This window comes from Ischnura elegans, chromosome 4 (assembly GCF_921293095.1).
Source record: "Ischnura elegans chromosome 4, ioIscEleg1.1, whole genome shotgun sequence".
In the NCBI taxonomy this organism is placed as follows: Eukaryota; Metazoa; Arthropoda; class Insecta; order Odonata; family Coenagrionidae; genus Ischnura; species Ischnura elegans.
The window spans coordinates 3097980-3110695 of NC_060249.1; the positions used below are offsets into that span (position 1 = coordinate 3097980).

The 12716-nt window shown below is 35.5% G+C and overlaps 1 long non-coding RNA gene across 2 annotated transcripts in view; it reads left to right on the plus strand.

The window, feature by feature from the left end:
• The window catches only part of LOC124158276, a 34418-nt gene extending 33107 nt beyond the window's left edge, over positions 1–1311 (plus strand). For both annotated transcript variants that reach the window (XR_006864743.1, XR_006864744.1), the window contains one exon: positions 1003–1311. This is a non-coding gene — a long non-coding RNA (uncharacterized LOC124158276). The remainder of the gene's footprint in view (positions 1–1002) is intronic.
• Positions 1312–12716: the final 11405 nt, after the last annotated feature.

Here is a 12716-nt window from a genome sequence, read left to right on the forward strand (position 1 = left end):
TAGTTTCACACCTTATTTCACGGCTTCTAAGTAGTTTTCTTTCTCCCATTTTTTTCAATGCGTATTGAAATGCACGATAATTTTTTAACTCTTTCAACTTTTTTATTTGCCATCGGTTACTTCCTGCTTTCTCACGAAATTGAAAAATTGTTGAAGCCTTGATTGGTCGTGAGGCATTTTCATTTGTACTTTATTCGTGTATTACCTGTTTTTCAACTTCCGTGATGTCCTCGTTAACATATTCTACCTCTTCATAGGCAGTCTTTCGCAAGTATTCCTGTATCACTGAAATCTACCGGTTTGGTCTCAGCCTTAACCATTATCATACTTTCGTAAGCTTTTCACCCGCATTCCATCGATCTATCACTGAGAATTATCCCTACACTCGGTTTGCGAGTGCGTATCTTCCACTGTATCTTCCACTTAATTTCAAGTCTCTCCTTTACGGCCTCTTCATTTCCCCAATTCCCTCCCAAGGGTTCACTTTCTAAATATTCACATTCAGATTCTCCATTCTTCCGTGGGTTCAAGGTGATATCACGTCCCAAGTTTCTATCCTTAAAATGTTATCACCTTTGACCGATTCATCCTCTCAAAATAATCTCTAGGCGATAAAATAAAATAAAATCACTTCGTACTTTGCACACAATTTTTAATGTTTTGCGACCGGTTTCGACGTGTTCTACGTCATTTGCAAGCCAAACCTCCTGTATCACTTCCACAAAGTTATTTCACTAGCCGTCAACTTAATTAGAATCCTCTTGGCGATTCGAATGGTGGACTAGCTCAACAATGAATAGCGGCGAAACATAATCAGCTTACTTCCATTGTCCACATATCCAAAGTCTCCCTTTACAACTAGCGCGTGACTGCGTTAATCAAGTCCTTTACTTTGTAAACCATTATTTTCCGCTAGATCGTTTCAATAATACACTTCGAGTCTCCTACAGAGAGACCATCCTATTCTATTTTTGAGTACATTTGAATTTGTTCTTTCAATAGGAGGAATACATCGGAAAACACCGAATTTGGGCCATCAGCATCAGGAACGAAAGCAAACGTGGAATGCCCTACACAGTTGCAGCAAAGTGATATGGGATATTAGAATACGGGAGAAAATAATTCAGTGAAACATTCAGAAGAAACGAAAGAATTGAAGCCTGAAGTATAGAAGAGCTTGATTTTATGTTCCCTTCGATATTATAAGTCAGTGTCAATTGTATTTGCCTTTTTTGTATTTATTCTATCATTGTGATTCGGTGTGAATGAAAGAATGTGACTAAGTGCGAATGAAAGTGTTTTATCCAGCATGTGTGGGTGGTAATTCTATGTGGTGTGAATGTGAGAATGTGATTTAGTGCGGTATGAGTGTGTGCTTTAGTGTGAAAAAAAGCATTTAGTGCGGTGTGAATGAGAGGGTTATTTAGTATTAATGATGCTATGTGATTTATCTAGTACGCACGCACGAGGGAATGATATCTAGTGTGAATGTGGGTAAGGTTTTGGTGTGAATGAGTGTCACTTGTTTTTGTGTTTGAGATTATAGTATTTAGCGTGAGTGAGAGGTTATGACTTTGTGTGAAGTGTGTGATTGGGAATATTTATTTTAATTTTAGCTGAAGAATGTTTATGTTGTGTGATTGATATTATTTAATGCGGTATGAATGAGATTATGGTTTTAAGTATGAATGAGGGGTTTTCCTATTTGAAATGTTAGTATGTTATTAAGTGTGCACAAGAAAATTTTATTTAAAGTGAATGGTATATTCCTTTGCAACGGGCATTGACGTACGTGATTCGGTGTGATTGAGAATATATACTTTAATCTAAGCTGAGTAATAATGTGTTGTAATGTGAATGGCAGAATGCAATTTAGTGCGATGTGGGTGTGTACTTAAGTGTGAGTGATGGTATTTAATGCGGAGTGTGTGAGAGTATGTTATTTAGTGAGTATCTTAGTATGCTACATGGTGTGAATGAGAGAATGTTATGTAATATAAATGATAGTTTTTTTTTATTTGTGTAAATGAGAATAAGTACTGTAGTGTGAATGGTGTATGTGATTCGGTGTGATTGAGAATGTACAGTCGGATTCAAAAGTATTGCAACAAATGGAGCGGCGCCACTTTCGCCACAGTTTGGAAATCGAGTTTCGGCATTTTCTATTGTACCAGTGGGAGGGAAATTTGAAAAGCATTCCCACCTCCCGTAATATTTTTATAACAACATCGTTAAAGGGAAATGTATGCGGGATATGTGCAATGTTTAATACCAAATAATTTATGCAGCTTCTGCTAGATAATACATCTACGTTCAGAACGTCAATTTACCTTCTCTCGTAAGCTGGCCGATCCGTCGAAGTATATTGTTCTACAATGAACGCTGAAGCTTTTCGATCAGCGATAGCGAACATAACATGCATATAAAATATCCGCCGCAATATCACAGTAAATATTGCCAGTGAGTGTTTAAAATCAGCTTGATTTAGTGACACTAGAAGAGCGGTTCATTCCTTGCCTGACAAAGCTCGCAATGAATCCACAATCAGGGATGGGCATGATTCGTCTTCATGAATCACGAATCATGATTCGTGAATCACAAACTGTGATTTGTGATTCGTGATTCGGATCATTTTATTTTCATGATTCGTGAACCGTGAGTCGACTCTTTTTTTACTAGTTGAGGTGATTCGTGAGCCGAATATTTGTGATGCAGCTCACGATTCACTGACGAATCACGAATTAATTACACTGCTGGAAATGTACATTGCTCTTTCACCGAAAGTTATGTCATCATCTGTCCATTATTTTTTTAATTAATGGTTTCTAAGAAGGGAATGGAAACACAACCATTTTCCGGGCCGAAACGTCGGCACTCTTATATAATCTTACCCGCGCGGTATCCCGAGAAGATTTTTCAAAAATTTTCAGGTTATCTTTGGCAAATTATAGTAGCTCATATATATAAAGTGAAGACACAGTCATAATTCCTGATTGAAGAAAGAAAGGCTTGCAGTGATCCTTATGCTTTAAATTGAATAATGTCCGTATGACTTTCTTTAGTAAGAAGAGCACCTTACTTGCCTTGGGAGCATTATCCCACAGTATAATACCGTAACAGATGTGACTTTGAAAAAATGTATAATGCACATTCATCAATACTGCCTTTGATACAATAGGTTTTAGTTTTCTGAAAGATACAGAACTCTACTGATTTTATTACATAATTTATCCAAGTGGGTATCCCAAGACAGCCTCTAGTCTAGGTCGAACCCCAGGACATTGACTGAATCTATTTCATTGTGTGTTTCTTTTAGTGCGAAGGTGGATTTTAAGGTTTTACTCTCATTTAAGTATAGTTCATTGCATTTGAACCATTCACTAGCCCTGCTTAACATATCATTGGCCATTTGGATTGCAATAATGTAATCTTTGTTGGATGTAATTAATTGAAACTTTAGCCACGAATTTTCTCATTCGGCTGGAAACCCGAGAAATATTCATCCAAGTTTTGTTTTGTTTACATACATTTTTAAAGCAATTTTTAACTATATGTAATCCAGTGCTGTATTTAATCTGAAAGAACTTGAAAGTACAGTTGAAGTGTTCAATGTTTTCCTTACCATCTGTCATTGATACTAAAATACTACTGCTGTAGAAAAAATCATTGATGCTACATTAGGACATTGCAAGAAAGGTGAATTAACATAACATTCCAATGTTCAGCATGGCTTTCAAAAGAATGAATCATGTGAAACTTGACTTACTCTATCTTCCTACGATATTTTAGTTGGTGGCAAAAATAATATTCCAGTGGATTTTATATTCCTTGATTTCAAGAAAGCTTTTGATAAGGTGTCACATAGCAAGCTAATTTTGAATTAAAAATCGTATGAGTTAAACATTAATATATAGTATATCATGCATAAATCATTTCCTGCACGATCGGATTCAAAGAGTTGTTTTTGACAGTGTTACCTCCCCGGCAATTGAAGTCACATCAGGTGTCTTACAAGGTAGTGTGATGGGCTCACTCCTGTTCCATCTGTACGAAAATGATATCAATAATGTGGTCAAAAGTAAGCTTCAACTATTTGCCGATGACGCAGTAGACTACAGAGAAATTCTATGCCCAAATGATTTAAAACATGTAAATGGTGACCTACAAGCAATTGAAAAATGGTGTTATACATGGTAGTTAGAATTAAATGTTTAAAAATGTGCAGTAATGAATTTTTCAGAAAAGAATTGTTCTCCTCTTAGCACTTACCTAATAAGTAATAAGTATAACTAATAAGTAATAAGTAATAATGAATAAGCAAACATGGAATCCATTAAATATCCTGGAATAAGACTGACACATGATCTTTCCTGGGGTAAACACATATGTGAAATAATGGGTCAATCTAATCGTAAACTGAGATTCATAAAAAAAAGGACAGGGTAAATGTCACAACCATGTACGAGAAATCAGCTACATTTCCCTGGTTAGATCTCATTTGGAATATGCTGCCAGTGTATGGGATCCCTACAAAATACGTCTATATAATGAACTCGAACTTGTGCAGTGAAGATCGGCAAGGTTTTTGAAGGGACAGTACTCTGACTATTTTAGCGTAACCAGCTTATTAAATGAATGAAAGTGGGAATCATTGTCAGATTGCAAGTTGAAATGTAGACTTCATCTCCGAAATAAATTTCAAGATAATATTTTCAGTGATGATGTTAAAAATATTTTACTTCCCCCGATTTTCTATCGAAGACTGACCATAATAAAAACATAGATGAATTGATTGCCGACCTATGATTCTAAATTCCTTTTTTCCTCTTACAATTAGGGATATTAATAGAGGTTAATATGTCCAATACGAGTGAATCAATGCATATCATAGGTCGCTCCATGTTGGCTTAAGGATGTAAAGGTAACCCAACTAACAGCATATTTTTGCATTCTTACTTTGCTATATTTATTTTTTTAATTGTGCGGTTTAGACTAGTACATTATTGCCAACTCTTTTTCATGCATGATATGTAGTGCATGTTTGGTGAGAATTCACCCCCTACCACACACCTTTATTTTGGCTTGCAGGATGTTGATGTACAGAAATTCTGGTAATTTATGATATCCCGTTGATTCACACTGCATCTACACAAATTTTAATTAACAGGCGAAAAAATTGGTATAGGTACCCAATTATGGGAGCAATGTTCATAATGTTACCATTACTTGGTGTTATTGTCATTCTGAAATGGCACAATGATTTTCCTTAAAATATGATTCGTGATTCGTGAACCGCACGAATCATATTTTAAGGAAAAAATCACATGATTCATGATCCGAGATTTGAATCAAATTTCCAGAAGTGAATCGTGATTCGTGCTTCGAATCTAATTTCTTCCATGATTCGTGATTCGTGACTAGAATCAATATTAGGTGATTCGTGCCCAACCCTGTCCACAATGGAGTCAACGTGTGAGATGGACTAGTGGTTAAGGTGAAGACTTACCAAGGCAGCAATCCCAAGGCGGCAGTTCGAACCTCTGCAAATCAATATTTTTTCAGTTACATAGTATAGCAGTAACATTTTTTTCCACTTTAACTCATATTAACTTAATTAAAAACTGCTGCCGCATTAAAATTTTGAATAGAGAAAATTCTCTTTTTGCTTTCCGCGGATATAATATACGTTTTTACCGAAATATCAGTGCACCAATAATATGGAAAATATTTCTGTCAGGTAAACCGCTCCATCAAGTCCTTTTTCGTATTACCCGAATATTCTATCGTTTTCAATAATATGTAGACACTCACGAGACCCGCTTAATTGATGGGGCCGGGTCGGAGTAAACTTGGAAGGTTGGCACATGAAGCAACCTGCATTCGTTGCCTTCGCGGCGAGCCGGCGAGGACGGACACGGACGCGACTGAGCAACTGAACCTGGAGTCAAACTCCAGGAGCAAGTGCCCAATCGAAATTAAGATTAGCGGATGGAATGTATTGAGGTAATTCGCGTCCCCACAGACGTTGGGCTGTCTGTGTGTTTTCTTTCGGTCTCCGTGGCGAGGTTTTTCCTGTCTTTGGATTCATATTCGGACTCACCGTTTACCTCTCATTACTACGTGGCTCCGTGGTGGAGTGGGTCTATACTGAGTGCTGTAATTTCGTTAAAATTCTTGCGAAGGATCGAGTCGGACGTAATCATACTTTTTTTCCATTTTTATAAGATGTATTCTTAATATCTAATCAGGTAATAATCTATGCAGGTGACTCGAGAAAAATTCAGTAGTGAATTTTTTAAACGATTAAAGCCATCTAACTAAATGTAGCCTCCGAAGTAGTCCACATTGCGAAAATCCTTGCATCACATGAAGTAAACTTAGGAGAAGTAATTCCAAGTAAATAACGATAATTCCAAAGGTCCTACTCCACAGAAAGCGATTATGTCTAAATTAATTAGAACTTTCAGAGTGATACACTCATTTATACACATTAGCGAACAAAAGAACCAACCGAAAGGCAAAAAAATATGACATTCACTTTGTCGCACTTTATTGTCATAGCGTTATAAACAAGAGTGATAAAATGGAGTAAATATTTCAGGACGTAGACATGGTCATAGGAACAGAGAATTAACTTACGAAGGATATAAGCGACAGCGAAGTTTTCCCTCCAGTATATAACATCTACAATTGCGATCGATGCGATGGAATAGGTTGTGGAGTTTTCTAGCAGTTAAAATACACAGCGCCTTAACTTATATTAAATTAGATAGTTTTGGTGCTCAATTAATCAACGAAATAATATTATTTTCCAATTAGGAAATCAAGTATCTGCATTTACTTTTTCAACCCCACGTCTATAATTTTGGATTTTTACACTCTAAACCCTAAATCAAGGAATATATAAATATCCGAAATCTTAGTAAAGGCACTAATAAATCACTCACTTGCACAAATAGTTGACAAGCTCGCTAGAGGAAATGAAAATTAGATCATTAATCAGCGAGCCGTCCTAAGTTGATAAAACAGATCGATTTCATAGACAGTATATGTGATCACAGGGTAAAATTTTTAGCCTTAAAAATTGGAATAGAGTCATCTGTAAAACCAAAACGGAATATTTAATTTCGGGCATTTTTTGGGGTAAGCGAAAAGGCAACAAATGAAGTGAAGTATCTAGTTACGATGTCTTCGAACCTATTGCTGGGAACACACAAAAAAAATATTTTTTAAGAGCCCTGAAGAAGTCAGCATTCGTCAAGCGTAATAAGAGAAGATTTTCGGACGATAAATGAAAAGAGAGGTTCTATTACGCAATCGTCCGACCATATCTTAAATATGCAACGAGGATATGGGATGCGGTGTAGGAAGACTTAATTGTTTAACTTAATAAAACGCTAAGAAAAGCTGTGAGATTAGTCAAAAACTACCACGGGTGTTCAGGAAGCTTTACATATATGTTTAGCGCAGTAGATTAGCAGCTGCACGAGACCCGGAGACTAAGAGCGAAGCTTATATTGCTTGAGCGAATGAGAATGGATATCTTTAACAGTGACACGGAGAACATGATATTAGAAGGCCACTACATTTCTGGGTCCGACCGAAACAACAAATTAAGAGAGGTATTTTGCCGAACGGATAGGTGTGAGAATTCGTTTTTCACCCGCGCGGTAAAGGCATTTTTATATGGAAGCGGCTGGTGTTCCTATACTTCCCGCCGTTCGCCTATTAAGGCGGCTTGATGGGTATTAATAGCAATAATAGGAGGTGTATTAAAATGATGAAGATATACTGTTAATATAATACGCTAATGGCCAAAATTAATGCATCCATATCTTCAAACTTATTAATAATGCTCACCCGTGATTAGATCTGATGCAATTAGGTGGGAGAAATGAGCCGGCTGTGGTGTTTCTCTTAAGTTGACAGGAATGAAATCCGAAGGCAAGGGCAATAGATTTCCCAATAGATATCTTTATTTCGGTATGATAACTTAAAAGTTATTAAAAAGTTGGAAAAATGGATAATATTCATTCGGTATTATATGAAAAGTACTTATAGACGTAGGATATTTAAGTGAAAGAGTTAAAATACTAATTTTTTCTACCTGTCACTAATATCAAATTAGAGTCATTAATTTAATACCTTTATTCGTCTAAAAATTCATTGCTGATTTTTTCTTCAGCCACCTGCATAGATTATGTTGATATTAAGAATACATCTTATAAAAATGGAAAAAAAGTATGATTACGTCCGACTCGATCCTTCGCAAGAATTTTAACGAAATTACAGCACTCAGTATAGACCCACTCCACCACGGAGCCACGTAGTAATGAGAGGTAAACGGTGAGTCCGAATATGAATCCAAAGACAGGAAAAACCTCGCCACGGAGACCGAAAGAAAACACACAGACAGCCCAACGTCTGTGGGGACGCGAATTACCTCAATACATTCCATCCGCTAATCTTAATTTCGATTGGGCACTTGCTCCTGGAGTTTGACTCCAGGTTCAGTTGCTCAGTCGCGTCCGTGTCCGTCCTCGCCGGCTCGCCGCGAAGGCAACGAATGCAGGTTGCTTCATGTGCCAACCTTCCAAGTTTACTCCGACCCGGCCCCATCAATTAAGCGGGTCTCGTGAGTGTCTACATATTATTGAAAACGATAGAATATTCGGGTAATACGAAAAAGGACTTGATGGAGCGGTTTACCTGACAGAAATATTTTCCATATTATTGGTGCACTGATATTTCGGTAAAAACGTATATTATATCCGCGGAAAGCAAAAAGAGAATTTTCTCTATTCAAAATTTTAATGCGGCAGCAGTTTTTAATTAAGTTAATATGAGTTAAAGTGGAAAAAAATGTTACTGCTATACTATGTAACTGAAAAAATATTGATTTGCAGAGGTTCGAACTGCCGCCTTGGGATTGCTGCCTTGGTAAGTCTTCACCTTAACCACTAGTCCATCTCACACGTTGACTCCATTGTGGATTCATTGCGAGCTTTGTCAGGCAAGGAATGAACCGCTCTTCTAGTGTCACTAAATCAAGCTGATTTTAAACACTCACTGGCAATATTTACTGTGATATTGCGGCGGATATTTTATATGCATGTTATGTTCGCTATCGCTGATCGAAAAGCTTCAGCGTTCATTGTAGAACAATATACTTCGACGGATCGGCCAGCTTACGAGAGAAGGTAAATTGACGTTCTGAACGTAGATGTATTATCTAGCAGAAGCTGCATAAATTATTTGGTATTAAACATTGCACATATCCCGCATACATTTCCCTTTAACGATGTTGTTATAAAAATATTACGGGAGGTGGGAATGCTTTTCAAATTTCCCTCCCACTGGTACAATAGAAAATGCCGAAACTCGATTTCCAAACTGTGGCGAAAGTGGCGCCGCTCCATTTGTTGCAATACTTTTGAATCCGACTGTACATTTAATTCCAAGCTACGAAATAATGTGATGATTTTGTGTGAATGTGTGTTGCAGGTAAGTGTGATATGAGCAGGTGCGTTGTGAATGATAATATTAAAGGGTGTGTGAACGAGGGTGTAATGTGTGAATGAAAATACGTTAAATAGTATGAATGAGTGCGAGTTTTCATTAGAGTGATGAGAGTAACTAATGTTGTGTGAATGGTGCGTGCAGTTCAATGTTCATTGAAGTACGTAATTGGTTGTGATTATTATTATGCAATTTAATTTTAGCTGAATTGTAATGTGGTAAAGTGTGAATGAGACTGTGTAATTTAGTGCGATATTAGTGTATGATTTAGTGTGAATGATAATAAGTTATCTTGGGTGAGTGAGAGTATGTTATTCCCCGTGCATTAATATGCTTGAAACGTTGCGATGGAGTTTATGCATTTAAATTTAAATCCAATACGGCGATTTTGTGTGAATGAGCATTTTTATTTTACTGTGGTGAGCGAAGGTGATTAATTTTTAATTATGTTTTTTTTTTGGTGTGAATGAAGAGTATGGAATTAGAGTATGTGATTTGCTGTGTCGGAGAGTGTATGCATATTTTAGATTGAGTTTGTTAACTTGTGATTTAGTATGAATGAAGCAGTGTCATCTATCGTGGTTTTTTTACCCTTTATTTGGTATGACTGAGAATGGGATTTTGTACAGATGTGATGGAATATATTTCATCTGATGTTTAAAAGTGCGAGCGAGGGAATTTGAATGAGTGAATGTGCCATTATTATTAATGACATGAATATGTGAGAATGTGATTTGGAATGCATTTGTGAATGGTAGAGAGTGTGTTTCGTCATATTGTAGAGTTTGGGTAGTGTAGTGTAGTGCATGTCCCCCTCAAATCCAACTGCGTCCTCAACGTGGAGAGGGAGTGTAACAGCGCACAGTCATGTCTCGCCTAGCTCGCGAAGTAATTATATACAACAAACTACCGCATTAATTTTGCTTATTTGCCACAAAGAATTAGCGGTTAAATTAGAGATAATGCTAACCGCGTAAATACTTTGAAAATGTAAAACTGGTGAACTAAATTCCACGCATGACTTTTCGCTGGCTAATGCAGTTGGTGAATTTGTATCTCGGAATATGTATGCATCGGTTTCTATTTGTAAACATTTTGAATGTCTCAGTTTTTGTGACTAGAAGTAGGCACTATGTGCTTGATTATGGCCAATCATACTATGTACAAGCACTGATAATTCGTATTGTATAATTGGCCGTTAGTAATTTATTTGTGAAACCCATCTGCAATATCGTCCACTTTATTTAGGTGTATTTTTTTAAATTCAAATGATCAATGACGAGAGTAAGAGTCAATTAATCGTTTTTACATTATTTAAGCGAAAGTATATTATTTATTGTCAGTGAGAAAATGTTATCTAGCACGAATGAGTGTTTTTTATTCAATGTGTATGTGAGTATTTTATTTAGTATGAAAGTGTTTTTTTTCCTCACTTTGTATGGGAGTATTTTCTGTGGTATGAATTAGTGTTTTTCATTCAGTGATAATGGTAGTATTTTATGCAGTATGAATGAGTGTTTTTCCTCAGTTCGTATGGGAGTATTTTGTATGGTATGAATTAGTGTTTTTATTCATTGTGAATGGGAGTATTTTATATAGTATGAAAGCGTGTTCATGGGAGCATTTTATATTGTATGAATGAGAGGTTTTTTTTTAGTGTGAATGGAAGTATTTTATGCAATATGAATGAGTTTTTTTTCTTCAGTTTCTATGGGAGTATTTTATATAGTATTAAAGCGTGTTTTTTATTCAATGTGTATGTGAGTATTTTATTTAGTATGAAAGTGTTTTTTTTCCTCAGTTTGTATGGGAGTATTTTCTTTGGCATGAATTAGTGTTTTTTATTCAGTGATAATGGTAGTATTTTATGCAGTATGAATGAGTGTTTTCCTCTGTTCGTATGGGAGTATTTTCTATGGTATGAATTAGTGTTTTTATTCAGTGTGAATGGGAGTATTTTATATAGTATAAAAGCGTGTTCATGGGAGCATTTTATATTGTATGAATGAGAGTTTTATTTTTTTAGTGTGAATGGAAGTATTTTATGCAATATGAATGAGTTTTTTTTTCTTCAGTTTCTATGGGAGTATTTTATATAGTATTAAAGCGTGTTTTTTATTCAATGTGTATGTGAGTATTTTATTTAGTATGAAAGGTTTTTTTTCCTCACTTTGTATGGGAGTATTTTCTGTGGTATGAATTAGTGTTTTTTATTCAGTGATAATGGTAGTATTTTATGCAGTATGAATGAGTGTTTTTCCTCAGTTCGTATGGGAGTATTTTGTATGGTATGAATTAGTGTTTTTATTCAGTGTGAATGGGAGTATTTTATATAGTATAAAAGCGTGTTCATGGGAGCATTTTATATTGTATGAATGAGAGTTTTATTTTTTTAGTGTGAATGGAAGTATTTTATGCAATATGAATGAGTTTTTTTTTCTTCAGTTTCTATGGGAGTATTTTATATAGTATTAAAGCGTGTTTTTTATTCAATGTGTATGTGAGTATTTTATTTAGTATGAAAGTTTTTTTTTTCCTCAGTTTGTATGGGAGTATTTTCTATGGTATGAATTAGTGTTTTTCATTCAGTGATAATGGTAGTATTTTATGCAGTATGATTGAGTGTTTTTCCTCAGTTCGTATGGGAGTATTTTGTATGGTATGAATTAGTGTTTTTATTCATTGTGAATGGGAGTATTTTATATAGTATGAAAGCGTGTTCATGGGAGCATTTTATATTGTATGAATGAGAGGTTTTTTTTTAGTGTGAATGGAAGTATTTTATGCAATATGAATGAGTTTTTTTTCTTCAGTTTCTATGGGAGTATTTTATATAGTATTAAAGCGTGTTTTTTATTCAATGTGTATGTGAGTATTTTATTTAGTATGAAAGTGTTTTTTTTCCTCAGTTTGTATGGGAGTATTTTCTTTGGCATGAATTAGTGTTTTTTATTCAGTGATAATGGTAGTATTTTATGCAGTATGAATGAGTGTTTTCCTCTGTTCGTATGGGAGTATTTTCTATGGTATGAATTAGTGTTTTTATTCAGTGTGAATGGGAGTATTTTATATAGTATAAAAGCGTGTTCATGGGAGCATTTTATATTGTATGAATGAGAGTTTTATTTTTTTAGTGTGAATGGAAGTATTTTATGCAATATGAATGAGTTTTTTTTCTTCAGTTTCTATGGGAGTAT